Source organism: Pteropus alecto, unplaced genomic scaffold (genome assembly GCF_000325575.1).
Source record: "Pteropus alecto unplaced genomic scaffold, ASM32557v1 scaffold3, whole genome shotgun sequence".
Lineage (NCBI taxonomy): Eukaryota > Metazoa > Chordata > Mammalia > Chiroptera > Pteropodidae > Pteropus > Pteropus alecto.
The window spans coordinates 13,333,911-13,353,122 of NW_006442484.1; the positions used below are offsets into that span (position 1 = coordinate 13,333,911).

Genomic DNA, 19,212 nt, shown 5'->3' on the forward strand with positions numbered 1-19,212 from the left:
GAGGGAGTGACTGTTTTTGCATCAGCCGACCGAGTGGGACTGGGGTAAGAGCCTGCATGCCTGAGCAAGCTGTGTGTGGAGGGGGCTGCTGGGCCCTGGGCTGGGCCTGGGAGAGCAGGAAGGAAGGAAAGCCAGTTTTCAGCTTTGTGTGGTAAGACTATCACTGACAAGGCATGTATTTCTGGTGGGAACCTGGTTACCTAGTAACTTATATGACTTGTGACAACTGGTTTCTTGCCCTTCCTCTCCCCTCCAGCAGTTGGGGGACCTGAGCCAAAGATTGGCCCCTTGGGCCTCCTGGGCCCCTGGACTCTGAGCTTGAGCCCGTAGGAGGAGGAAGCCAGGAAGCACATGGCCCCTAGGAGGAGAGAATGGGAGCACCAGGCCTTTCTTTGTTCTTACTTCTCTGAGTTTTCAGAAACTTGCAAACTGATCTTCAAGAGTAGAGTTTATTTTTCTTCCCAGTAAGGATGTGATCCTGGCTAGGGACTGCTTTTTGTGGGCTTGTAAGTTTTCATCCACTTGTTTGAATATTCATTTCAAATCTGGATTTTTTTCTGTCTCAGTATTTTGGGTTCTTTTTTTGTTAGAGTGGTTTCAATCCTAGACTCGTTTTAAAAAAAGTAACCAATAGTATTAGTGTATTTTCCTTTTGGGAATGACATTACAAGTGTTATGTGTAAATATGAGTAGATATGAATATTTGGAATTTGGCAAAGAGATAAAAATGAGGATGCACATATTTGTCTTAAAGAAATAGGTCTCCTTCCAGCTCTCAATGTAATTTTCTTACATTCACTCTTGGAGACCATGGCTGAAGACTCTCAGAGGTGGTAGGGCCTGTTTTATGGACTTACAGTGACCGAAAAGAGATGACAGTGATGTGAGTGAGGAGGGCACAGGTTTTTTTCCATTTCCAGTTGTGTTTTGACTGAATCATAACATTTAGTAAAATCTAATTGGGTTGTTGACTATGTACTTGAGAACTTTTCCTTCATTTAATTCTTAGACTAACTCTTTGAGGTTGATTATTAATTTCATCATACAGATAAAAATGCTGAAGCTGAGTGGTTGAATAATTTCCCTAAGGTTCCAGAGCTAGGGTCAGAACAGAGTTGGGATTTGAACACAGGTCAGTTTTATTCCCCTAACCATGTTGTTTCTACTGTGCTACATGTGCCCTTAAGGAGGTGTAATAGGAGAAAACGGGATAGAGGTAACATTTATTGAAGGCCTACTGTGTGCTAGGCACTATGTTAAATGCTTTGTCTTTGTCCCTATCTGATGCTCAGTGACCTTGGTGGGGGTGGGGGTTGGTAATTATCTTTGATGCCCAGAACATGAAAAGAGGCTTAGCGATGTTAAGTACCTTGCTGGATAAATAAATGGTGGAGCTGGAATTCACGAGGCAGCTGGAGTCAGAGCCTGGTCTCCATCCCTCAGCACAGAGCCTTCAGGGGCTCCCGGTGTGCAGACAATACATTAAGAGATCTTGTGGTCTGAGACATCCACTGTTGGAACAATGAATTTGCAAGCATGGATAGTGGGTTATCAAATACTTGCAAAGTGTTGATTTTTGTGTAATGTTGTGGGTCTAAAATGCTACTCAGAGATGCCAGGAAGTGTCAGACATGTCCTGCTCTTGAGTTGACAGTATGGTTATGGGTGTTACCATACACAGGAGGGAGCAGGCACTTCAGGTTTGGGAGAGTTTCTCAGAGTAGATGTAGCATGTACAGGCATACTTTGGAGATATTGCAAGTTTGGGTCCAGATGGATTAAGACCATCACTGAGAAGGCACATATTTCTGGTGGGAACCTGATTACCTAGTAACTTATATAACTTGTGACATCTGGCTTCTTGCTCTTCCTCTCCCCTCCAGCAGTTGAGGGACCTGAGCCAAAGGTTGGCCTCTTGGGCCTCCTGGGCCCCTGGACTTAGAGATGATGCTGCTGAAGCCACCTTATTGGAGCAGAAAGGCCTTGCCTTCAGGGCATTTCCCAAGGTCTGTCTGGCAGGTGGTCAGACATGGATTGGGAGTGGGGTTGGGGGTGGGGAGGATGAGGCTGGAGAAAGGTCTGCCAGGTTACAAAGCTATTGTTGTGAGCTGCTGGGCTGGAAATGGTTAATGTTGGGACTCTCATCAGGGTTAGTGTTTCAGCTGGCTGGCTGTGGTCCTTAAGCAAAGGTGAATAACCTGGGAAGAGGCAGAAATCGGCCTTGCTGATGTGACTGAGTTGGAACTCAGGAAAGAGGAACACTTATCCGGGATTAGATGACTTTCATAGGCTCTAGGGGAGGAATATGTTAGTTTATCATTACCTGCTGCCCCCAGGATGAATTGATTTGCATATTTATTAGAAAACTCTCTACCTTAATTTCTTGTCCTAACTTTACAAAGTTCTCGTGTGTTACTTTATCATTGCGGTGTGAGAGGCCTAGGTCTGCACTATATACCAATTTGAATCTGACACCATGGGAAGTTCCTAAAATTACCTAAAGGGGTTGGAGCGGGTGGGGGGACGTGGGTTGGGGTGGGGGACATTCAGACTTTAATCCACAACTGTATAAACCAGTATTGACAGCTATGAGAGCTGGCTTGTCTTGGGCATAGAGTTCAACCTTGGGCCTGGTGCATAGACAATGGGGAGGGAAGAAGAGAAAAGCAAAGAAGAACAGAGGGGAGAGAAGAAATGCACATTTAGGGCACTTGCAGGTTGTAAGATCATTGACCTTGCCTGTTTATCACCACATGTCCGACCTGGGGCTGTTCTAATCCAGCAGTAACCAACACTGTATTTTAGGCTCCTCCCCCAAATAGGTGCTATACCCCAAATTTCTCAAGATTTTAATTCCTAGAAATCTTTTAAGTAACCCTCCAGGTCAGGTATCATGGAAGGGACTGAGGCTCTCTTGTCTAGCCTCCTGTCAGACTGTCACTGTCATGAGACCTTATCTCATTGTAATTATCCAACTTTTAGTGAAGCAAGTAAGTGAGAATGGTATGAAATACCGTGATTCGAAAAGTGGTTTCTTTGCATTGATTTCCTTAATAATTAGAAATGAGAGACCAAATTTGAGGGCCATGACTTGCCAAGGAGAAATAGCAAAGACTAACTCCTCACTGGGAGAGAGTTTGGTGAGGTTTTGCCTCAGGGATGGCCCTGTGTGGGTGGCCCTGCGTGTGTGTGCGGCTGCTCCTGCTTATTCCTGAATGGAAGGGTTTATGATGATAGTTTCTTCTTACCTCTCACTTCTGACGCTTTCTGTTCTATGTGGTGGGTCGGCTTTTATAAGTTTACCAAGTGGCCTAACATCTCAAGGCATGCTGTTTCTTAAAAGGTGATAGCTAAAGACACCGTTATGCCCCAGTTAGTCTGATGAAGCCCATAGCTAGTTTTGTAGTGAAGAGGCTCTGTCCTCTCGCACAGTTGTTTGTAGGATATGAGATGAAAAGGTGCTCTCCTGAAATGTCTCTACACCAGCGCTGGCTACTAGAACTTTCTGCCATGAAGGAGATGTTCTGTATTTATGCTGTCTACCTTAATAGCCACTAGCCCCATGTAGCTGTTGAACACTTGGTATGTCACTAGTATGTCTGAGGAACTGAATTTTTTAAAGAAGTTTTAATTTAAATAGCCACATGTAGTAGTAGCTGTCATACTGGAGAGCACTGCTCCAGACAATGGTCAGAGGTAACTGATGGCTGCATTTGGGACTTGGATATTGGTCTTAGTTGGGTGGACTTGTTTGTGAGGGGAGATTTCTTTAGACACAGGGTATTCTAGTGGACGTTCGAAAATCTAATAGCATAGATTTGGGAAATTGTATTTAAATGTTGGAATTCAAAGACTTGGGTCAGTTGGAACTGGAGTAGGCAGGGAAGCTTCTTAGAGGAAAAGGGCGTGCGTGAGGCTTTTGGATCTTCTGGAATAATGTCTAGGCAGCCGTAAATGGACTGTTTACTCGTGTTCCTAGAGAAGCGGTATGGTATGGGAGCCTGACAGGCCTGTGTGAAGATGGAGGTCACCCACAGGAGATATTTAGCTTTCTGAGCTTCAGGTTTTTAACTGCAAAATGTGTATAATAGTACTACCTCAAAGAGCTGTTATGTTAGATAACACAGAGCTCCTAGGGTCTTGGCACATAGCAGGTTCTCAATTCATGGTGGCCTTATTATCAAAATAGGATTAGCATATATACACCAAGGTCCCTGGCTGTCTAAAACTGCATGATGAAACTGAATTCATGCTCTTTTTCTTCATATCCTCTGATGAGGGAGACCTGTCTCTTCACACGTGTTGAGCCCAGGAGTCCTGAGATTGTCACAGAGAGTCGAGAGAAGACAAGGGTATAAAGAGGCTAAGTAATACACAGAGGGACCCTTGGAAAATTGAGACTTACATGTAGTATGATAAATAAATTAAACCGTTCAGTCAATGTTAAGGGCACGAGTTTATCAGTGCATATTGCGGTCTTCAGAATTCCAGCTTTCATTCTTCTCTTGTCCCAGAAGAGTATTAACTGGAATTTACGGCTTAAATGCTTTCTGGGGTTCTGGGCATTTATTTGCATGGCACCTCGGACACCTCCTAGAGATGATTCCATTACTATTTGTCTAGGTTCTGTTTACTTGAACACGTGAGGTTGATTTAATATCTTACAAGAACTGAATATTGTCTTCCAGATGTCATTAATCTCGCCTTTCTTACCCAGCTTAAGAATGAAATTCATCTAAAAGGAAAGGGAAATTAATAATATGTTAGTATTCACAATTCATCAGCTTGTTTCACAGCAGGTATGAAATTAACTTCTTTGGATTAATATACACTTCAACAAATAAAAGATATAGAAAAGGAGTATTTAAGAAATGTACCTTAATGCTTCTTGCTTTGATAATTAGTTAGATGATGGGTAGTATCTGTTGATAAGACCATTCAGTATCGTGAGGTCATCTGAGGACCCATAGTAAGTATTAAATCAACTTTCTTGTTTTCATATTTCACTGAGATAATTGAGTTAAAGCCAGATAGTTAATGTATACTTGTTTCCTGTCAATTGAAAAAGGTTTGCCTAAACACTTACATTTTTGATTTCTATTTACAATAAACTAAATTTGACCCTGGGTGTTGTGTTCCTTTGTTATGACATGTGGTATGATCAGTTTCAGAGGATACATTATTATGAACACATTATGGAAAAGAATGGAGCGTTATAATTATAACACTATTATGGCTTTTGCTGAGGTTGATAAAGGACAGGCTTTTGTTACTGGATTGTGCCTGTAATTAAATCAGAAATAACAGGCAGCAGTCATCTTCCATTAGGGGTGAAAGAGAAGGAGCCTTACCGTTAAAAAGATCACATAAGGCGCTGAATGAATCATCCTCAGCCTCATCATGAGGATTTAAAAATAGAAAGGAACAGTTGACATCACCCTATAGAAGATTTTTAAGGAATAGAAAAATGCCAGAGAGGGTTTTAAGGAAAAGAGCTATCTGAAGTGATGTCCCAGCCCACGTGTTAATAGCCTGTTGGCAGTAGTTCTCAAACTTGAGCATGCTTCCGAATCTTCTGCAGGACTTGTTCAGATTGCCCGGATGGGCTGGGTTCCTCATTCAGTAGGCACGTGAGGCACTGAGTTTGTGTTCCAACTTCCCAGATGATGTTCACGTTACCTGTTCAGGGCCTGCCTACACTACGGCTAAGGCTAAGGGGCAGAACCAGGTGTAACTTGGGGATGGTTCCAGACACAGTTTTAAGATTAATTCCCTAGCACCTGTTAAAATAATTTTGGTGAAAATACCAAATTTTGTTTGGGGTGGCATTCAAGTTTTGTAAAGGGGATGTGCTCTTTATGACACTGTAAATGAACATTAAAAATAGTTGCAAACCTAGATAAGTGGTCTCCTGGACTGCTGTCGTCATGTCTTGGTATAACCTTGGGTAAACTTTGTTGGTTACAAATATTATCTCTATAATCCAAGTTAGTGATGAATTCAGATGTCAGTTTGAATTTTTTTTTTTTCTCATTTGTAAATCAAACACACTTTACCTAGGGTCCATATGTAGAACAATCATTTTAACTAAGGGTATTCTAGGTTCCAAGGCACTAAATCGTTGTCATTGTCACAGCTGCCCGACAAAAGAGCTCTCAGCAAAATGAAAATGTAACACGTCAGGCACCACTGGTGGCTGTGGTTTCAGCTTCTGTTTCTAGAACTGCCCTTTTGTTATTTATTATCCTTTTATAGCGATAGCAACCACAGTAATAATTGCTAATGTTAGTAGAGTGCCCTTTGCCTCTCCGACGTGGAGGCTGTATTTTGCTTCTGTAGTGTTTGTGAATCCCCGCCATTATTTCTGGCTGAGGCACTGTGACTTCTTCTGATTGAAATAAGAAGTCAGAGGCTTGGAGAGGCACTTGGTTGTCCTCACACGGTTTATGACGGTTGGACCTCTGTGTTTGAGTCCGGGCAGTTTGAGCAATGTGGGGCACATTTAGATTTGATTATACTTTGGAAGGCTTCAATGAAATGGGAAGATCTTAGAAAGTTCGTTGAAGTATAATGAAACCAAACATATTTAAGGTTAAGATTTCGTAAGGTCTAATGTCCAAGACCACTCTAGATCTTTGTAAATGGGCAAAATTTCAATGTGTGGTAAATTCATCTGCTCTACCCAACATAAGATGCAAGCCATGTGAAGCCAGTATTATAATTATGGAGTCTTTGTTTATGTGACCATCTGATGTTCAATAAGGAAGATTGAATGACTTAAAGCTTATAAACATAGTCATGATTTGTTTCTATTGTATACCACTGGATAGTCTTATCATTTGAAATCTTTTCCCTAGACATGAAGATATTTTAGGCAGAGCCATAAACTCCCATCAGCTGTTTTCTTTGGTTTCTCAGTGAGCCACTTTTGCTTTTTAGGCTGTGACAAAGGAGAGAGGGAAAGCCTGCTTTGAGTTATGCCCATGGTTGTTTTTGCATCAAGATTCATGATTCTCTGAAGAGACATTGTACATAGGGAACAAGAAGATGAAAAGCTTGGGTGTAAAATCGAAAAGGGATCAACCAGATGGATTCCAGTGCTGAAGGGCATGAAGGGAGTGGAGAGGTGTGAGACCACAGGTCTAGAATTGGCCACCATTGTGTCTTCAGGTCCAAAGTAGACACTGCAGAGGTGGTTCGTGAACCTGCTTGCTTTATCATGGCCCACCTTTGAGATGCTTTGAATGAGGGTGGGAGGTGTAGGCAAGAAACTCAAATGCAGATTTCTAATAGCGTGCCTCCCTAGAGTGCAGAGCTGATCCAAGTAGATTATTTTGTTTGTGGGCCATTTGCAATATCTTTTATGCAAAATGTAAAATGAAAGCGGTAAATGTTGGTTGAAAATAGGATTCTAGTTTTTTCTAGCTACTCTTTCACTGTCCCCTGGAATTGCTGCTTTATTCGTTCTAGATTGAATTGCATTCCCATGATCTCTGTTTATAAATGCTTTCACAGTTTCGGTATAATTAAGAAAGGAAAATCAAAACATAAGCCCAAGAAGAGATTGAGGAGCCTGTTAATCCCCAGAAAAGGTACCTTCGGGTGAAATCTTGAAAGCTGTGGAGTGATGCTGTTTTGAAAATTAGGAAGGAGAAGGGGAACTTCCTTCACCGTTTTCTTTATCTACAGACACAGATGAAACGGCTATAAACTTTCCGTTTATATTCTTGGCTCCTCAGGAAATGATATTTAAGGTTAGTTGAACATTAAAATTTTGCCTAGAATCAGAAGTGAATGGCCTTTTGGTTTCTTGATAATTATGAATTTTGGTAATGTATACAGCCAAGGATAATTTAATAGTTTTCATATAATTCTGGGAGTAGCTTATCTGATTCTTAAGGTAAAATCAAGATTGAATTCTTAATTAGTGTATTATTAAAGAAAAATCCAAATTTGAAAGCATTGGGGGAGGTAAAGGGTAATGAATTTTTTTTTTTGGTTATGTCATGAATGATTTTTTGAATCTTACATTGTTACTACTGGTATGATTAATAAGTCACCTACTTGATCTCAATACTCACAAGGAAAATTGCCATATAACTACTGAGTGAGATGTTTATGAAAACATGGAAAGGAGTAAAAGCACTGAAGTTGATATTATTTAGGTCCGAGGCACATGGGTTTTCGTTTTATTAGTCTATACCACTCCACGTGAATGAGGTGTTTTGATGTTGACCAAGATGCATAGGATTGTTTTCTCAAAATATATCTTGGTGACTGGACTTACTGGAGTTAGCAGCTTTTTCTGTATCATGATGATCAAGTTTCAAAAACCATCCTTCACCTCAAAGCTATCTCAAACAGAAGCTGGTATAAAAAGTGGCCACATGGTTACCGGCATTGATTCAGTTCCTTCCAACACTCCATCCTTCTTTAGTAAGCATTTATTGAGGCAACTGTTTCATGGAGACAGTGGATTTGGAATGGCTGCAGATTGAGCCTGCTCTCCCCAGTCCCTCGGTGTATAACTTTCTGGTATTGCTCAGATTGTTGACAAAGACAAAAAATGTTAATGCTGTGAATGGTAGTTATATGCTGCAGACCATACAAAGAAGGAATTGGTTTCTTTGGATTAAAAATAACAAAACTTTCTCAGATTTTCCAGCAGAAAATCGTATGTGTTCTTCTATGAGGTCCATAAGTGGAAGGTAGACCAGTTGGTCAGTCTTAGAAAAATCTGTGGGCAGTCAACTTGAAGCTGTATCTGTGCAACGTGGTCTTTATTTTTTTTCCTCCTTCCTCCTCTCTCTCTCTCCTTGCCTCCCTATCGAGCTCTTTCAGTTTTGTAATTCTCTGCTGATAAATTCCAAAAATACTAGAAACACACTCACTGTATGTATCTGTCAAAAGACACATTTCTCTCCCTTTTTTAAAAAAAGATGTTTTATAGAGGGAAAATGTTAACTATATAGAAGCACATAGTAGATACATTTCTAAAATGCCTTTTCATTGTTTTATTCAAGGTGAAGCAGCTATAAGTAATCTGTTGTATTTGTATGAACAGACATGTAATCCAGTTGGCTTGATCTTACTGCAAACTCCTAGTTTTTTTTATAATAGAGCTATCTGTTTTTGAAATTCTGTGTATACATATACTTGGGACTTTATGTGTGTATTAATGTGGTCAAGTCCAGAAAGCATTAGGATTGTTAAAAGCTTTAGTTTAATTCCTCCTGAGACTTGGACTAACGAGCAGTTTTGAGCGGATGCTCTGTCTTTGCCAAATGCAGCCTTACTTCTGCTGAACTAATAATGGATGGAGTTGGAGCCTAGCAAGTGAGATAATACAATTTTTTAGGTGAATGCCACGGGATGTTGAAGTGATAGGGCCTCCCACCTAGCTATTTTTAAGTATCCTTTTTTTTCTGGCGGGAGGGAGACCATCTTAAAAGTCACTCAGGTTCTAAAATGAGAGAAGCAAAGTTCACAGAAGCTTTTGTCAGCCTGTTTGTAGTATATCAAGTCATTAAAGAGGAGAAACTTAAAAATGTCTCTGTCCTTGTGATTTCAGGAGTGATTACTGTTCCAAGGTGGACATTGACAGAGGATCCATTAGGCCATGTAAGTATTGTAGTAAGCAAATATTTACCCGGCTAAGCACAGATCAGGATGTTTGCCCTTGGGAAGGAGAGGACCAAATAGTTGAGTCAGATGTTAGTGTTTGGAACCATCAAAATATACCATAGTCCCTAGGGGCCAACCAGGGGCCTTACCGGTGCCACCCGATATTGAGGGGACATCTCTGGCTATCTGTTTAAGGTCTGGTGGACTTGATCTTTTAGGAAAATCAGGCGAGGATATTTCATCTGTCTAGAATTAGTAAAGTGACTAGGGCAGAAGGCCATTTATTACTTTATTTGATTTTTATCAAATACAGATCTATCGAACTTCATTATGGCTAGTGACTCTTACACAGAAGGGCTGATCTCTTCAGAGCAGACCTGACATGGAGTGACCATAAAAAAAGGCAATGAACGGGAGTGTGACTCATAAAGATTGCACAGTCACTCAATTGTGTCTTATCGAGGAACCATTGCTCAACGACTACAGTCTTCTTAGTCCCCAGTTATGAACATAGTTTATAGAAGAAGTAATTTGTTAAATACGTCTTTATTTACTATTTCTGTCTGAATAGTCTGTAGCACTTAAAACCACTGTCCAGGCCACCCTTGAGAGTTACCTTGAAAAATCAGACATTCAACTTGGAAGCAGAATATTTGGACTTCACAGGCTGACAGGATTTGGGTGTCAAGGATATGGGGCTAACAGAACGAAACATTAAACATTCCTAATTCTTGTTTCTTTTATATATGTGACTCTTTGAAAAAAATCTTGTCTCTAACAACATCACAGGAGAAAAACTCCCCAGCAACTCACAAGCAGACACGACTGTTTGATGTGAATAAAAGCCTTAATGTTAGAGCTAGAAGATCATGTGACCATGTGACTTTTATCAGAGGCTTCTCTCTGGTGTCACCTTGAGAGTTTATTCCCCTGGGAGAAACCAGAGAAACAATAAGTGTCTCCTTCAGAACCTCAAAGGGATTTTGAATCTCTAAAGATGTGGAATTTATCTGAGATGCAAGAAGCATATTTAATTCAACCCTCCTTCCCTCCCTATGTGCACACATCACACACATCATTTAATGGAAATGGGACTTCATTTCAGAGACTGGTTAACTGAACAGTCTCTCTTCAAGAGTCTGTTCCGAAATTAGTGTTGGCAGATAGGGAAGTTCGTTCACCACTCTCCGTAAGTTGCCAGGCATGGCAGATGGGGATAGCAGGCTGGCATCATGGAGACTTGGAGCTGGGTCCCTGGTCTCTGATACCTAGTTGCTGTGGCTTATGCTGTGGGAAGGATCTTTCTGCCTTTCCTGTGCTATGATTTTTGTTGTTGTTATGACAGTGTCTGCACCTCCCTCTTGCTCTCAGCTCTGCATTGTGTGTGGTTGACAGCCTTCATGGAGCAGACAGACATGTTGGCGTCGTGTGGCACTCCTGAGCTGTGTCTATCTGCTACCGAATATGTTGTCACCGTCCCCCCTCAGCATGTCATACCTGGCTGCCTTTGGAGACGCCTCTTGGCTCCTTTAGGAATAACTACTGAAAGAGCAGCTGTCTGTCAGCCTCCTCCAGAGCCGTCGAATTGGGTTGTCGTCAACCTGTTGTTGGAGGAGTTCCCAACGCAGCAGACTTGGCTGTCATTGACATTTATAACTTGAAAGCCATATCACAGATGAGTTTGCATTTCCTATAATCCTTAAATAGCCTTCAGAATATAAAGTACACGGCCTCTACATGCTTAGGCAACACCCAGGAATGTGGAAATATAGTTGGGTCTTCCAGAAGGTGGAGAAGCAGCTCTCTGTTCTCCCATATTGTAAAATCATCTCTCTTCTGATTTAGATAGGAAGAAGTTGTCCTGGCTTTATGCTTGGTTTTATGTGTAACTATGAGTCAGTGTGGATCAGGAAGATTTTTGGCTTCTAAGAACAAATGACTCTTTAATTCTGACTACCATAGAGCCTGTGGTAAGAGAGGATATTACTGGGAAATTGATGTTGGAAGATGTTTCTCAAATGGCTAGGTAGATCCTATACCTGGTTTTCTTATACCCTAATTTCTGAAAGAACCAATTTTTGAGCTTTATTTCTTCACATACTAAAGTGAAAAATGTAGTGTTCATGGTAAAAAATAAAAACTAAAACCAAAGCCATTCCAATAGGTCATGTGAACTTATATTGCCAAAGAAAGAAGAGAAAGGGCAGAATGAAATTGGAATGCGTTTTACATACTGTGGGTCTTTCTAGACTGTAAATTTCTTGGTCCTATTGCTCTTCATACCACCAGTGGCTAACACGGAACCTGGCATGTGGCAGCATGATGAGCTGAACTAATGAATGTAAAGAAGACAAGATTTAGGTAGAACAATTTTGTCTTGCGTTGCTTAACAAGGAGGACACGTTCTGAGAAATGCGTCGTTAGGTGATTTCATCATGTAAACATCAGAGTGCACTACACACACAGTACGGCCTTTTACACACCTAGGCTATGTGGTAGAGCATATTTCTCCTAGGCTACAGCATGTTACTGTACAAAACAACACGAGACTAAATCAGGCACACGAGGAAAAGACCTAATCAAGAGATGCAGTGAACAAGAGCTATATGAGGCTACTGCCAGCATGTTTTTTACAACAAACATTTTTATAAGTACACTCTAAAATAACGATAAAAGGTATAGTAACTACATAAGCCAGTAACATGGTCATCTGTCATTATCGAGTGTAATGTACTGTACGTAGCTGTGTGTGCTGTACTTTTATACGACTGGATGTGCTGTAGGTTTATAACACCATCACCACAGATACATTGTGCTGTGATACTATGATGGCTACCATATCGGTAGGTGATAGGAATTCTTCAGCCCCATTATAATCTTCGTGGACCATCGTCATATATGTGATCTGTCATTGACTGAAATGTCATCATGCAGCACATGACTGTTTTTATCTTGGTGTTGCAGACATTGAAATACATTAATCAACAATGCCAGGTTATGAGATTTAACATTAACGATGTTTCCCTATTGGCATCAAAGACGAGTAATCTTGGAAGCTGCGTAGCAAGAGATTTAGACAGCAGGCCTTAGAAGGAATTAAAATCATATACCTTTGCTGCCTGTGGTCAGATTTCTTCCTGTGGTTCCCAGGACGTTAGTCACATCTTACGAAACCTCAGTGCGTAACCTTGTCTGTGTGTTGCACAGCTAACTCCAGTACATAGCTTGCCAGGTGGCAGGGGTGCAGGAACAGGCTCTCGAGCCAGGTTGATGGTGGCCGTAGGCTTTGAAAAGATTGTCAGCTGAGGGGAATGTTTGTGTCCTTCCTGGCGCTTTGTGGTGCATGTTGGTAATCCATCTCAGCCTTCTTTCTCAGAGCCCAAGAAGTGCCTTGGAGGCCATAAGACTGCATTCCAGATGGCTACTACCCATTACTGATAGAGGAGCACAGTGGAAGAAACACTGCTTTTCTCCAGGCCCAAGGGAAAGGTGGGGCTGCAGAGGCCGAGGTCAGGGCTGTGGGCAGCCACTTGTCACCAGGCTAAACGTGGAGCAGCAGAGGAGTTGTCTTCATAAAGCGTGTCTGGTTTTGACTGGATCTAATCAGAATTCCCAGTTCATGGCAAGAGCATTTATTTAAAACAGCATCCTGTGTCTGTTCTCTGGCTTTGCTTGAAAACATTATTTAAAATTTTTTCAACTATCCAAAGAAGCACAGAGACTTACTAGAACACTCACTAATATACTTCCCCCTAGGCTCTCTGCCTTTCTTATCTCGCCGATGACAGATATGAAAGATGTTTCTTAACTATGAAAAGATGCTTAGGTGGGCTTATGTGAAGGTCACTGTCCTTTCGTCCCTGGAAGTTCTAAAAAATGCGGTCTGCCTGGAGCCCAGATCTACACCAAGCCCCAGCATATCCATGCTCTGAAGAAGATTGGTGCTACCTGGGTCTGCCCTTATACTTCCAGTTTCCTTTGTTCATTCTGTTATGTCATTGCCATTTGTTTTCGTCCTCATTCAGTTTCAAGGAGGTGTGTGTGTGTAAGTCCTTTTCTCTAGCTACTTCAGGACTCCCTCGTAATGGACAATTCAGCAGGTCCTGCTTGGCAGAGCCAATGCTATCTTCCCATCCATTCCCTTCACATAATACTTCATCATACTTGATGCCACACACAGACAATTTGCTTTGTAAGTAACCTCTCGTTTCTCCCCAAACCAGTATGGGATTTTACCATATATGTCCATCTCCCTGGAGGAGAAAGGCGAAGGCCATTTCACTTTGCCTTTCAGGTTTAGGATGATGGATAGACAGCCTCTGTCAGGTTAATTAAGGTAGGTAAGACCCATTGACAGGTTTCTAGTCATTTCTTCTTTCACTGTGGCCATTTTCTGGGACCACAGCCCACGTTATTTTAGCTGTGTTGATGGACGACTGATTGTTCACTTAACTCTTTGTTTGAACCTGAGCCTCAAGACGGCTTACAGGAATCAGCAGCCACAGCTCACGCATAGGAGGGGCTTGTGGGAGTTTATCACCACCCCTTTAATGAGACATCACCTTGGAAAGAAGAGTAGAGCAAGTTGCTGAGCCAGGAGGATTGAGAGCCCAGGTGAGGGTGAGGCAGGAAGAATTGGAGAAGGGGGTGCATTAGCCTTGGGAATTTGGCTGAAGAACCTGGGGACATGGGGTGCTCAGAGAAATGCAATACTTTTTTAAAAATCTAAGCCATCATGATCTGGTATAATAAAAATCAATTACTAGAAAAATGAAATAAAAAAACAAGGAAGTCCGAAATAACAAGACTTCAATTTTATTATTAGATTCAAAAACATAAATTTACCCTATCAAATTGCTGTAAAAGTTCCCAGAACACTTACCCTCAATTTTGGTACTTATCTCTTCACAGACCAGAAACACTTTGTGGACTGGCCCACACTACTTTCCCTTTGAGTAGCTCTGACATAGAAGATGTGCATTTCAGATCTGTTTCTGCCCTAGTATGCTGGGAGGCCCACCTTGCCCTCTCTGAATCATGGTTTTTATGCTGCAGAGTGGTGGTTGGTCAGCGTGGCACTGTTCTCCCTGACAGGAAATGTGGCACCAGGAACAGGTGCTTATTCCTGAGCCCCTTGCCCGAGTGAGTCTCCTTTTCGAGATCCTTCTGGAAGGAGTGTGCTGGGGATTATTACATATACCTACTTGGCCACCTTGACCGGATGTCTGACCAGCTCTTTTGAAAGGCGCATGTTCTGCATAGTGACCTATTGTAACAAATGGATCTGTGTGTGTGCGTCTGTGTCTGTGTCTGTGTGTATAGTTATTTTTTACCCAGTATGTGTTTTTTGTGTTTATGGTTTTAGACTGGTGGGGGCGGGGGGAAATGACCTCTTTTAAGAAGTCATTTAGCGACCGAGGCTTAATAGGCCCTGACTTTTTGAACATAGGCCCTCTAGGATTACTTTGCAGTAATGTTCAGTACAGCCGCTGGAAGTGGCGAACAGATGGAGGAGCCAGCGTGGGAGGATTTTTTTGGCTGGGCCTGGCAGTAGTTAGTGGTTAGTGGTCAGTCACCTGGCCACACCTTGCTGGGAAAAGTAGTCTAGCTGTGTCTCCAGGGAGAAGAAGAGAACATGGGTTCACTGAGCAGCACAATTCCTCTTGGTCCCCCCTTCTGCTTCTTTGATTCACTTATCAGAATCTTGTTCACTGTTGTATTTTTTCCAAAGGAACTCGCTTATTCCTCTTTTATGCTTGCTGTTGATTCTAGTTAGTCATTATGTTTTTATGCACTGGGATGTAAGAAGCAATGGAAAGAAAAGAGAATGGAAGTTGTCTCAGAATTAATGGATAGTGATTACAACAAGTCATTGTCAGCAGCCAGGAGTGACTGGTGCCAACTGTGAGAGTAAATAGTGTATGTGCCAAATTGGCTGCATTTGGGTTTTTTTTTTGTTGTTTTTTGTTTTGTTTTGTTTTTTTAAATCAAGGTATTTTTGAGTTGTGAGTAATGCTTAATCTTTAAAAAAGAAATAACACTTAACTGGAAGGGACCATTCGTTTCGGGGTAGTCAGTAGCCCATGTTGAAAGGTGGCAGAAGTAATCTAACGATAAAAAGCAGAAGTAGCTCTAATACCTTTATAAGTGCTTTTATTTTCTTGCAGCAGTGAATTAAAAAACAAAACAAAACACCAAAACCCCTTTATTGCCTCTCAATTCAGAGAAGCTAGAGTCAGAAAGTGAGAGCTGAGATGTATGGGAGGGACAGGGGTGTGTGCGATGGGTGGGGGCGTACTTGGCAGAAGAATTGCAGGGCGTAGTATCCTTTTTGAGCCGGTGTTTACTTAGTAGGATGTCAGAAGAACTGGATGAGCCATTTTGGACAAAGAACTTATTACAGAAAAGAGGACATGTAGGTGATAGAAGAGATGAGACACCAAAAAGAGTGCGTGGTAACCCAGAGATTTGCAGCAACCAGAAGGTAGCCTACCCTTAGGGCTGCAAGGGGGAATGGGAGGTAGTGTTGTTATCAGACGTGGAAAGTGAGGTCCTCTGGAAAGAGCAGCATCCATGAAGGACTTGGCCCTGGGCAAATGGAAACAGGGTGACAGATCTGGCTTCTTCCCTGGGCCTGCCCTCCCAGTTTCTATTAGTGTCTCCCACAGGCCAACCCAACATTGAAACCATTTGGCAAGGGAGTTTGGGAAATGTTTTCTTTGATGCCTTGCAAAAAGGGCAAGGTGTATGGAGAATGGCTTTGAGAGAAAAAATAGTAGATGACTGGCACGAGGAGTGTAACCTTTTGGTGAAAAGAAAGGAAGATGAACAGATTGAGAGATTGCTTTAGAGAAGAAATTTTAGGAATTTTGATTTTTGATTTCTTTCATGCCATATTCCCACCTCTGTGGTTCTTTGGTACCGCCTACGTGTTTTTTTCCATAACTTTGTTATGCTTTTCACATCACATAGTATTTTATTGACATATTTGTCTCCTGAATAATAACTAACATTAGCTGAGTGACCTGATAGAATATAACATTACTGTGTGCTAGGAAGGCAGTGTTCTTAGTGCTTTATCTGTACAGGCATACCTCGTTTTATAGTACTTTGTAGATATTGCATTTCTATCAATATTGAGGCAAGACCCTCCACCAGCAAAGATTATGACTTGCTAGAGGCTCGGATGACGGGTCGCATTTTTTAGCAGTAAAGTATTTTTCAATCAAAGTATGCACATTGTTTTTTAGACATAATCCTTTCGCATGCTTAATAGAATACAGCATAATATAAACATAACTTTTATATGCACTCGGAAACCAAAAAATTTATGTGACAGGCTTTATTGTGGTACTCACCTTATTGTGGTGATCTGGAACTGAACCTGCCATGTCTCCGAGGTGTGCCTGTGTTAATTCACTAAATCTTTAGAGCTACGCTCAGGGAGGCATAGTGGATCTTTGTTGTTTGTGGATTCTGTATTTGCAAATTTACCTACTTGTTAAAATTTATTTGTAATGCTAAAATCAGTCGTTATGAAACTTTTGTGACCACTTGCAAGACATACAGAGTGGAGGAAGGAAGATCTGAGTTGCCACATTCTCAGTTGAGGTTGAGCAAGGTAATGCTTTGCCTTGTTTCAGGTCTCTTATTATAAATAAGTGCCTTCTTTGTGGTTTAATTAGTACTACTTTGGGGGCATTTTTGAGCTTTATTCTCTTTTTTATTTTTAAGGTAATTTCACCCTTTAAATGGCTCCTAAACATAGTGCTAAAGTGCTGTCTGAAGTTCCTAAGTGCTAGAAGGCTGTAAAATATGCCTTGCAGAGAAAATACACGTGTTAGATAAGTCTGTTTCTTTGAGCATGAGTTATAGTGTTATGGCTGTGAGTTCGATGTTAATAAATCGACAGTATGTATTAAATAAGTTGTCAACACAGAAACACATATAAAACATGCTTACGTACTCATCAGTTGACATGTTGTAACTGGAGGCTTACAGGAACGTAATCCTATATTTTCCTAGGAGCATTGGTTCAGTAATTGTTAATTCAGTATTTGTGGTGACCTGATAGACTATAACTGCTGCGAATAATGAGAATTGACTGTGCTGCTATTATCTCCATATTATAGAGACCGAGGGATGTAGGAGTCAAGAACTTTGTCCAGCGTCTCCCACTGGGATCCGAACCTGAGCCAATTGGCTCCCCACCCTTCACTCTTGACCATTCTGCTCTATTGCCTTTTGTATCGGTTTCATACTCTTCCCCCACCTCTTCCTCCCAGCTTTACTGAAATATAAAAGCCAATTAATTGCTTGTATTTACATTGTACAATTCAGTGAGTTTTCTTCAATTATAGCTGGCATACAATAATTACCAGTTTCAGTTGTACAGCATAGTGATCAGAGATCCACATAACTCGCAAAGTGATCACCCCACTAAATCTAGTACCCCTCTTCCCCCTTACATATTTATTACTACATCATTAACCATCTTCCCCATGCTACCTTCTACATCTCCAAGTCTATTCTGCAACTATCCATTTGTACTTCTTAATTCCTTTGCCTTTTTTCGCTAACACCCTCCATCCATCTAGTAGCCCTCAAAATATTCTCTGTATCTATGAATTTATTTTCACTTTTATTTTGTTCTTTAGATTCTACATGAAATACGATATTTGTCTATCCGATCCATTTCATTCAGTGCAATGCCCTCTAGGTCGATCAAAGCAGTATCTTTTTTCATCCCCTTCCTTTTAGTCTGTGTGTCTTTTAATCTGAAGTGAGTCTCTGGTAGGCAGCATATGTAGAAGTCTTGTTTTCTTATTCATTCAGCCACTCTGTGTTTTGGTTGGAGCACTTAATTTTAATTCTTTCCATTTGAGGTAACTGTTGATAGTAATGTAGTTATTATCATTCTTTATTCCTGTTTTTGATACATGTTTTTTCTTCTTAAAGAAGTCCCTCCAACATTTTCTGTAATACCGGCTTGGTACTGATAAATTCCTTTAGCTAATTTTTGTCTGGAAAGCTCTTTATTTGTCCTTCCACTCTAAATGATAGCTTTACTGGATAAAATATTCTTGGTCGTAGTTCTTGGATTTTCATCACGTTGAATATTTTGTGCCAAGTCCTTCTCTCTGTCCTGCATAGTTTCTTTTGAGAAATCAGCTGCCATTCTTATGGGTGCTCCCTTGTGGGTAACTACTTTTCTCTTGCTGCTTTTAAGATTCTTTGTCTTTAACCTTTGACATTTTATTATGATGTATCTTGGTGTGAGCCTCTTTTGGTTCCTGGTTTTTGAGACTCTGAGCTTCCTGGGGTTGTATGTCTATTTCTTTCACCAGGTGAGGGAAGTTTTCCATCATTATTTCTTCAAATAACTCTTCAATGTCTTGTTGTTTTTTTTGTTTGTTTGTTTTTTCTGGTACCCCTACGACATGGATATTTTTACATTTAATAGTGTCCCATAGGCTCCTTAAATAATTATTATACTCTTGGCTTCTTTTTCCTTGCCATTCTGATTGAGTGTCCTTGGCTTCCCCATGCTCTATATCGGTGGTTCGATGCTCTTCTTTATCCACTCTG

The 19,212-nt window shown here is 41.1% G+C and overlaps 1 protein-coding gene across 6 annotated transcripts in view; it reads left to right on the top strand.

The window, feature by feature from the left end:
• The window catches only part of MGAT5 (mannosyl (alpha-1,6-)-glycoprotein beta-1,6-N-acetyl-glucosaminyltransferase), a 330,189-nt gene that overhangs the window by 33,371 nt on the left and 277,606 nt on the right, over positions 1-19,212 (top strand). For 3 of the 6 annotated variants that reach the window (XM_015596648.2, XM_025039241.1, XM_006921026.3), the window contains exon 2: positions 9,572-9,621. The exons of the other annotated variants lie outside the window; for them this stretch is intronic. The gene's annotated coding sequence lies outside the window, so the exon portion shown is untranslated. The remainder of the gene's footprint in view (positions 1-9,571; positions 9,622-19,212) is intronic. 6 annotated transcript variants of the gene reach the window in all.